This window comes from Littorina saxatilis, linkage group LG15 (genome assembly GCF_037325665.1).
Source record: "Littorina saxatilis isolate snail1 linkage group LG15, US_GU_Lsax_2.0, whole genome shotgun sequence".
Taxonomy (NCBI): Eukaryota; Metazoa; Mollusca; class Gastropoda; order Littorinimorpha; family Littorinidae; genus Littorina; species Littorina saxatilis.
Genome location: NC_090259.1, coordinates 49881410 through 49889132, shown reverse-complemented (window position 1 = coordinate 49889132; position 7723 = coordinate 49881410). Strand labels below are relative to the sequence as shown.

Sequence of the window (7723 nt, the reverse complement as noted above, 5' to 3'; positions counted from 1 at the left end):
CCCCGTGTTCCAACGTCAAATACTGTATGAACATCGGTTTTCTGAGGCAAGACAATGCATGGGACCGCTTCATGTTCTTGACCTTCAAGGATGTGAGCATTGCTTGTACAAGTGTCAGTGTGTGTTCTGGTTATGAAATTTGCCGATGGTTTGTACTGACAAGGTAGATTTTCATTTAGAAAACAACCCAACTCATGGATTTCATATTGGATTTCCGTCGTGTGTTGAAACCTGTAGTTGTTAGTTTAAATACAGTATGTTTGTGTTTTCTGCTCCAGATATGTATATTTCGTACATTCGAGCCGGTTCGGAACTTTTCAGTCGCTAAAAGTAGTGCCCACAAAGTGTAGCTTCTCAACCCATGAACTATCGAGGATTCGGGCTTGTTGCTGGGCGGTAATGAATTGGATGCTGGTTGTTTACCGAAAAATAAACAGCCCTTCCAGTTTATAGCTCTAGGCAAAGAGGCAGGGGGGGGGGTGATAATTTATCTTAACTTATCTTTCTTCCTCTCTGTCTGTGTCGTGCTGTCTGTGTGTGCGTGTGTGTTATGGAACACACTGGTTATTGAACACACGTTGATGGAACGCTCTAACTGGTTATTGAACACACGTTGATGGAACGCTCTAACTGGTTATGGAACACACGGGCGATTGGGCTGGCTCACATTTGCTGGAACAAAACATGGCATCAAAACAGCTGCGTCTAAGATTCCACATTTTTTCCACATGCTTTTGTCTTAAAGGCACAGTAAGCCTCCCGTAAACCATCACATATACTGTCAGGCTTTTACACACAGTACAAACACCCTTTCATTCAAACACTCACCGCTTGAGAACATCCTACGTGCCCTCCGTAAAGAGCGAGCAATTTTCAAAGAATTTATTTTTGCGTGGTTTATCTTCCCCCTGAGCCATCGTGAACCCGTGTGATCCAGTTTCCCTTTTTCACAATGTAGTCGTCAGTTAGTAATTTGAATGCGACTCGATGTGAGCTTATCTGCAATAGCACGTTATTATGTACCTTTGAATCTAAACGAAACAAACGGCTGTGATTCACAAGAACTCTAGCGATGGCTGTTGACTGTTCAGAGGAACTGGCGATATGCATAAACCGTCGTCTGCTACGAGAACCACGACCTTGCGTACGCGTGACCCTGCTTCCAGGCTTTTCCTTTTTCAAACTTTCAAAATTTGGATTTGTACTGATCTTGTCTTGATGAAAAAATAATTCTTTTATGATTTAAGAATGTTTGTGTAACAAGCTGTCAATTTATTATTTAGATTTTAAAAGTTAGGTCTAGTGCCAAAATGCACCACGGTCCGATTTTGTTATCAGACAATCCGCAAAATTAATTCTTTGAAAATGTCTCGCTCTTTACGTAGGGCACCTGGGATGTTCGCGTGCGGTGAGCGTTCAAATGGAAGGGTGTTTGTACTGTGTGTAAAAGCCTGACAGTATCTGTGATGGTTTACGGGAGGAGTACTGTGCCTTTAAGTGATTGTTTATAAATGTGTTGTGATTTGTTTATTATTTGACTTACACCATCATATGGTTCAAATTGCCTGATGTGGCGGTTAAGATGGACTTGCTCTGTGCGCGAGTTTGGCTACCACTAGGCTAAAGAATAGTCAGAGAAATGACGTCCTTATCAGTACTGCAAGTCATGTGTTGGGAAATTTGCTTGGGTAGTTCAACATTGCCCCCTTTGCCTGAGTGCACATGTCCCAGGACTCATTGTGCAGTGTGTGGTGAACGCAAGGAGTGAGTATGGAGATGGGGGGGGGGGGGGTCGCCATATGTAGAGCCAGGGCTGGGGTCACTGACTCTTGTCCCAGTTACAGGACAGCTGTACTTGTAACCTTATTGTAAGCGTAACGCCAAGTGATGCCATAGAGAGTCAAGCGGGAATAGGAGTATGGTTTGTCTTGGACTCTGTACATACACAATCAACAAGAACAAAAGTAATGATATTTGGCAGTGCATTTAACACAATGTAAACAATTGTAAAACAATGTACAAGCGACACTCGTTTTTGAAGATATTTCTTTGACATGCTCTCCAAGTTTCCTTGGATCGGTGCGGACAATGGGATTGCATGTTAGCTTGCTTCCTATCATTTCAATAAGGAAACTGTCATTCACAGTTATCCATATTTTGCATTTTCTGTTCTAAGTATCCTAGAATGCAATTGTGAAAGAAGAGACATGGTCTAACCTTAACCCTAACCATAACCCTAACCCTAACCCTCACGACATGGTCATCCATTCTATCTACTCAAGTGATAAGTTGCAGCAACAATCTCGTCCATTCTATCTACTCCAGTGATACGTTGCAGCAACAATCTCGTCCATTCTATCTACTCAAGTGATAAGTTGCAGCAACAATCCCGTTCATTCTATCTTCTCAAGTGATTATATCTATCTACACTAATAATCTGTTGCAGCAACAATCTCGTTCATTCTATCTACTCAAGTGATGTGTTTCTATCTACTCAAGTAATATGTGTCGACCAATTGCAGCAACAATCTCATTCCTTCTATCTTCTCAAGTGATAAGTTGCATCAACAATCTCGTTCATTCTATCTACTCAAGTGAAACGTTTTAACAAATTGCAGCACCAATCTCGTTCATTCTATCTACTCAAGTGATACATTTCGACAAATTGCAGCAACAATTCCGTTCATTCTATCCATACCCTGTAATATTCACTGGCTGATGTCTTCCCTTAATAAATGTTATATCCCATGTTCAATGGTGGTAACCAAAAGAGCAAGGATGTGAATAACAACTGCAGTGCTCAAATCAGGCCTGCAACGCGCAGTCAATGTGTAAAATCACTTTATCTCCGCAAGCTCCCAAAGCACCCTGAGACTACGTCACAATTTGATTGCTCCATTTGGGTCAGTGTGTTTCTGTTGGGTTACAATAGTGTTCGTTCCTTAGAAAGTATTAAACGTACTTGCCTTTTTTGCAAACAAACATATAACATGTTGTTCTGTGTCACGTTGTGGAAGTTGTGGAGTATGGTACGCAGAACCTGCCCTTGCGAACACCTCTGTAAAGCGACCACCTCCCACAACACGATCCCAAGGATCCCAAACAGTTTTATTCTTCAATATAATTGACCTTTCCACAGCGACCACCCGTCTATAACGACCACCCGTCTATAACGACCACCCGTCTATAACGACCACCCGTCTATAACGACCACCTGTCTATAACGACCACCTGTCTATAACGACCACCTGTCTATAACTACCACCTGTCTATAACGACCACCTGTCTATAACGATCAAACCATAACCACTTTTTGTCGGTCCCTTGGGTTGTCGTTGTGACAGGTTAGACTGTGTATGGAAGGGGAAGTAAGCCAGTACGAGCAACCCCCGACCGGAGAGAGAACAGCTTGCACTCAGGACTGAACCCAGCCATTGTTCACAGCGATTATTACCACCAGTTATTCCTCTGACACGTGTTTAGAAAGGAAACGGCAACTCCAGACAACGACAAAAGTTCGCCGTGTTTTGGGTGAAACGACGGTCACGTGATAACCTGATGGCCCTGTAGATACGTCACATGGTGCCACAAACAGATGGGGACGTCATTTTAAGAGCCCCCCACCCCCACCTAACCACCCACCCTCCTTTCTAATGTTTGCTGTTGAATGCATCACACGGTGGGTACGCTCAGGACAGGTATGTGGCTTTTTCTTTTCTCTCAACTGTCATAACTGCCAAACTAAAATTCATTGACAAATTCGTTATTTGAATAACCCATCATCTTCACGATTACATAAAAGCTTAATTTAAATGCTGGGTATTTCAGTCTGATAGGTTCTTGTTCTTCATCTTCTTCTTTTTTTGTGGGAGGGCTTGACTGGCATTGTCATCTCGACCACACCAGGGCCCGTGTGCTTATGGGGGAAGTTCGCGACAACTCCCGAAGTTTTGAGTGACATCGGAAGTACTTGCCTCACTTTCGTATGCATGGGCCGGAAAAAGGGGTTACTTCGAAGCAAAGCGAGGAAGTAACTCAGGGTAGTTTGCGACTACTTCTAATAGGCTCCAAGCCAGCTAGGCCTACCGTGCACCCCCCTCAGGATTCAGCTTCATTAGGCTAGAGATATTCATTGGGGTCTACTGAACACGTTTTAACAAGTTCGCCACGAAAAAACTCATTCCCACTACTAATTATGCCCCTTTATTTAAGGGTACCCCCTCTAACGCTAAATGTATCTGTGCAATCACAACAATGCACAGCTGCAATGAATGAACAGAGAACCACTTTTTTGAAATCAAAACAGTTAAGTTGATCATTAATCTTGTAAAAAATACCCATTACAGTGTTCAATGTTTGATAGGTTGGCTGTAGTGATGCTTGATAGGCGCGAACCGTCATTTTCACAGTGCGCAAAGCTTGCCAACTTTGATAAGAAAAAGGTTTCAACAAATTTGGGTTTTCTGCTTCATTTTTTAGAAACTACAATGCCTTTGGATCATTTCAAGCCCCATTTGGAATTCCTGAGAGGATTTGTTGCGACACCAGATGAGATATTTCTCCCCTACCCCCTAAACGTGAAATTTTAGGAAAATGTCAAAAACATTTTTCATCAAATATCCATTATAACTTCTTACTGTTTTCCAATCAAATACCAAAAGTAATCACATTGACGACCAAAATAGTTCCTTTGTCCATCTTTTAACAGAACTACAACATTATTATTCTCTTCTCAAGACTAAAATAAAACAAAGTGTTCAGATATAGACATCTAATCTAACTGTCCCTTACATATAATTGCTCTTGCTTCATTGTTTCCATATATATACAAGGTAGATTAACATAAGAAAGACAATCTAAGATCATGAAAAAGTAATTCCAAAGAACTTTTTCTTTCAAACACACACACACACACACACACACACACACACACACACACACACACACACACACACACACACAAACACACAATCATGATCTCAGACTGTTTTTGGAGCAAGAAAGTCAAGTTCACAGTCCTGACAAGTTAGTCCGATTCACAGTCAGATTCAGATTCAAGTGAATCGTCCAGTCCATTAAGGAACAGTGTTGCCTTCTCCCCCTTCTCTCCTTCCTCGTTGGCCTCATTGAGCAGGCTATCAATAACTGTCAGTGAGAGAACCAACTCTTTATTTTCTTCAGTCCACAGAGGCTCAAGGATTCTATTCTAACTGTCCCCTACATATAATGCTCTTGCTTCATAGTTTCCATATTAAAGATAAATTAGCATAAGAAAGACAATCTAAGAACTACTGTTTCTTCATGTAAGTGCAGAATGTTTGCTTATAAATGCAAATGTCTTATGAATCAATTTCAGCTTCATAGAAATAACATTAACAAGTCATTGCACCGAATTTCAAAGAACAGTGGTGCCTCTTCCTCCTTCTCAGGCTATCAATAATTGTCGGTGAGAGAACCAACTCTTCATTTTCTTCAGTCCAAAGAGGCTCACGGATTCCATTCTTCAGCATCCTTCCATGAGTGACCATCAGCGGGGTTGGGAATCTCTGGAACTGGCAGGTGAGCGCGCTTCCATGTGGCTGTCTAGTTGGCCCTTCTTGCATGTTGTTTGAGGCTTTTTTGGCAGGGCAGAAATGTGAGCAATGTGATTACTCCTATCCGGCCAGCATAATGCAAGAGAATGAAGAACACGTCGCTCTCTGGGCCTCTTTATTTGATGGTCTTTTGATCAGCTATTTTATGAACAATTTATAGCTTGTCCTTGATTTTAAACATGATCAACTAGTGTCAGCAGCCACTCATTATTTCTTTTAAAATTCCGGAACCCCTGTAAACCCCCCCCCCCCCCCTAATCCGCCTCTGTATATATGACATTAGAGTTCCTTAATTTCCCTTATCAGAAGAATGAATGAACGAAAACAACTGCACTCCGGCGAAACTACCGGAATGTTCCAGAACCCAAGGGAGGTAACTCTTGCTTTGTATCCATGTAAAGAAGGTGACTCTTGTCTTCTTAGGAGAGCATAATTTAATTTATCTTTCTTATTGGGTGTTGAGAGTTGAAGTTCTGGTTCTGCTGCTTCATAGAATTTGTCCGAAAATCAGTAACTTTGTTAGGGGTTTAAGCGGTGTGGCATAGTAAGAGCTCCTTTTAGTGACCAAAGCTTTTTTCTCTAGCAATTCGCTCGCTATTGACCGGCCCGCATTACGACGATCAACTTTGTCTGATGTGTATCAGAGACTTGTACTTTACAGTCTCTGTGTCTATGTTATGCAGTGTGCTCTCACTATGATACCCTTATCTTTCGCAAATATGCACATCAGAGCAACGAATCTCCGCCGATTCCTTGCCGATCACTGGCATCTGATCATCAAATAAAACACCTTTCTCATCGAATGTATATAAATCATCAAAATATGATTGTACTTCCTTTATTAGGGACTGGGTGGCCGAGTGGTAACGCACTTGCGCTCGGAAGCGAGAGGTTGCGTGTTCAGGCCTGGGTCAGGCCGCAATTTTCTCCCCCCTTTCCTAACCTAGGTGGTGGGTTCAAGTGCTAGTCTTTCGGATGAGACGAAAAACCGAGGTCCCTTCGTGTACACTACATTGGGGTGTGCACGTTAAAGATCCCACGATTGACAAAAGGGTCTTTCCTGGCAAAATTGTACAGGCATAGATAAAAATGTCCATCAAATACCCGTGGGACTTGGAATAAAGTAAAAAAAATTCCATCTCACACGGCATTAAGTCTCAGGAAACACGAATACACGCATGCAGGAAAAAAATATATGGGTAGCGCCGTATGTATGGCAGCTCGCTTTCCCCTGGGAGAAAGCAGCCCGAATTTCCATGAGGGTAACCTCACTGGACTGTAAATCTTATCCAATCCAATCCAATCCAATCCAATTATTTGCGGCCCTATGCTCCACAGGGAGTCTACAGGAATAAGTCAAGTCAAGTAAGTCAAGTCCTTTATTATTACATGTCTAATTTGTTTTAAATTACAAAAATATTCACCGTCCGAAATCCATTTTGTACGGGTTCTTATAATCATTCCGTCAATTTTCTTTTGTCGAATTGCAAAATAAACAAAATATTTTCACTAAAAGTTGTCTCTAAATGTTTAATTTCGTCCACCAATTTACTTTCCCGCTGTACGCTTTCTTTCTTTTTAAAGGATGCTTATGTCATTTTGTTGACAACATGTGTAAATACATCGATCCGTGCAAATGGAAACAAATATGAAACGTTGGTTCAGTCACACACCACTACATTTTAAGTTGTTGTTAATTGGTCTGTGATTATATAGCCAGCTGTGTCCCAAAAGCTAATTATCAACCATTACCCAACAACCTCCATTCTTCTCTCGTTTACCATTGTCCCCAGATACATCAGCAAGCAAAGTGCAAAAGCACGCAAAACACTTAGATGGTTTTGTCTCTCGCTGCGTGCACATTGTTGTCAGTTACGAGCTGCCAGCTTTATCATTCGACTAACAGCGTGGCGTCCATCAGGAACATTTTCCATTTTTATGTAATATTTTAATGGACAAAAAAGTGCTGTTATTGTTATTATTATGTCACAGGTGCAGAGAGAGAGAGAGAGAAAGAAAGAGAGAGAGAGAGAGAGAGAGAGAGAGAGAGAGAGAGAGAGAGAGAGAGAGAGAGAGAGAGAGAGAAAGAGAGAGAGAGAATTGAATTGAATTGAATTGAATTGAATAGA

The 7723-nt window shown here is 41.6% G+C and overlaps 1 protein-coding gene across 2 annotated transcripts in view; it reads left to right on the top strand.

Moving 5' to 3' along the window:
• The first annotated feature begins 3603 nt into the window (after positions 1-3603).
• The window catches only part of LOC138949551 (acetylcholine receptor subunit alpha-type acr-16-like), a 21662-nt gene continuing 17542 nt past the window's right edge, over positions 3604-7723 (top strand). Inside the window, exon 1 of one of the 2 annotated variants that reach the window (XM_070321407.1) lies at positions 3604-3698. The gene's annotated coding sequence lies outside the window, so the exon portion shown is untranslated. The remainder of the gene's footprint in view (positions 3699-7723) is intronic. The other variant, XM_070321405.1, reaches the window with a different exon arrangement.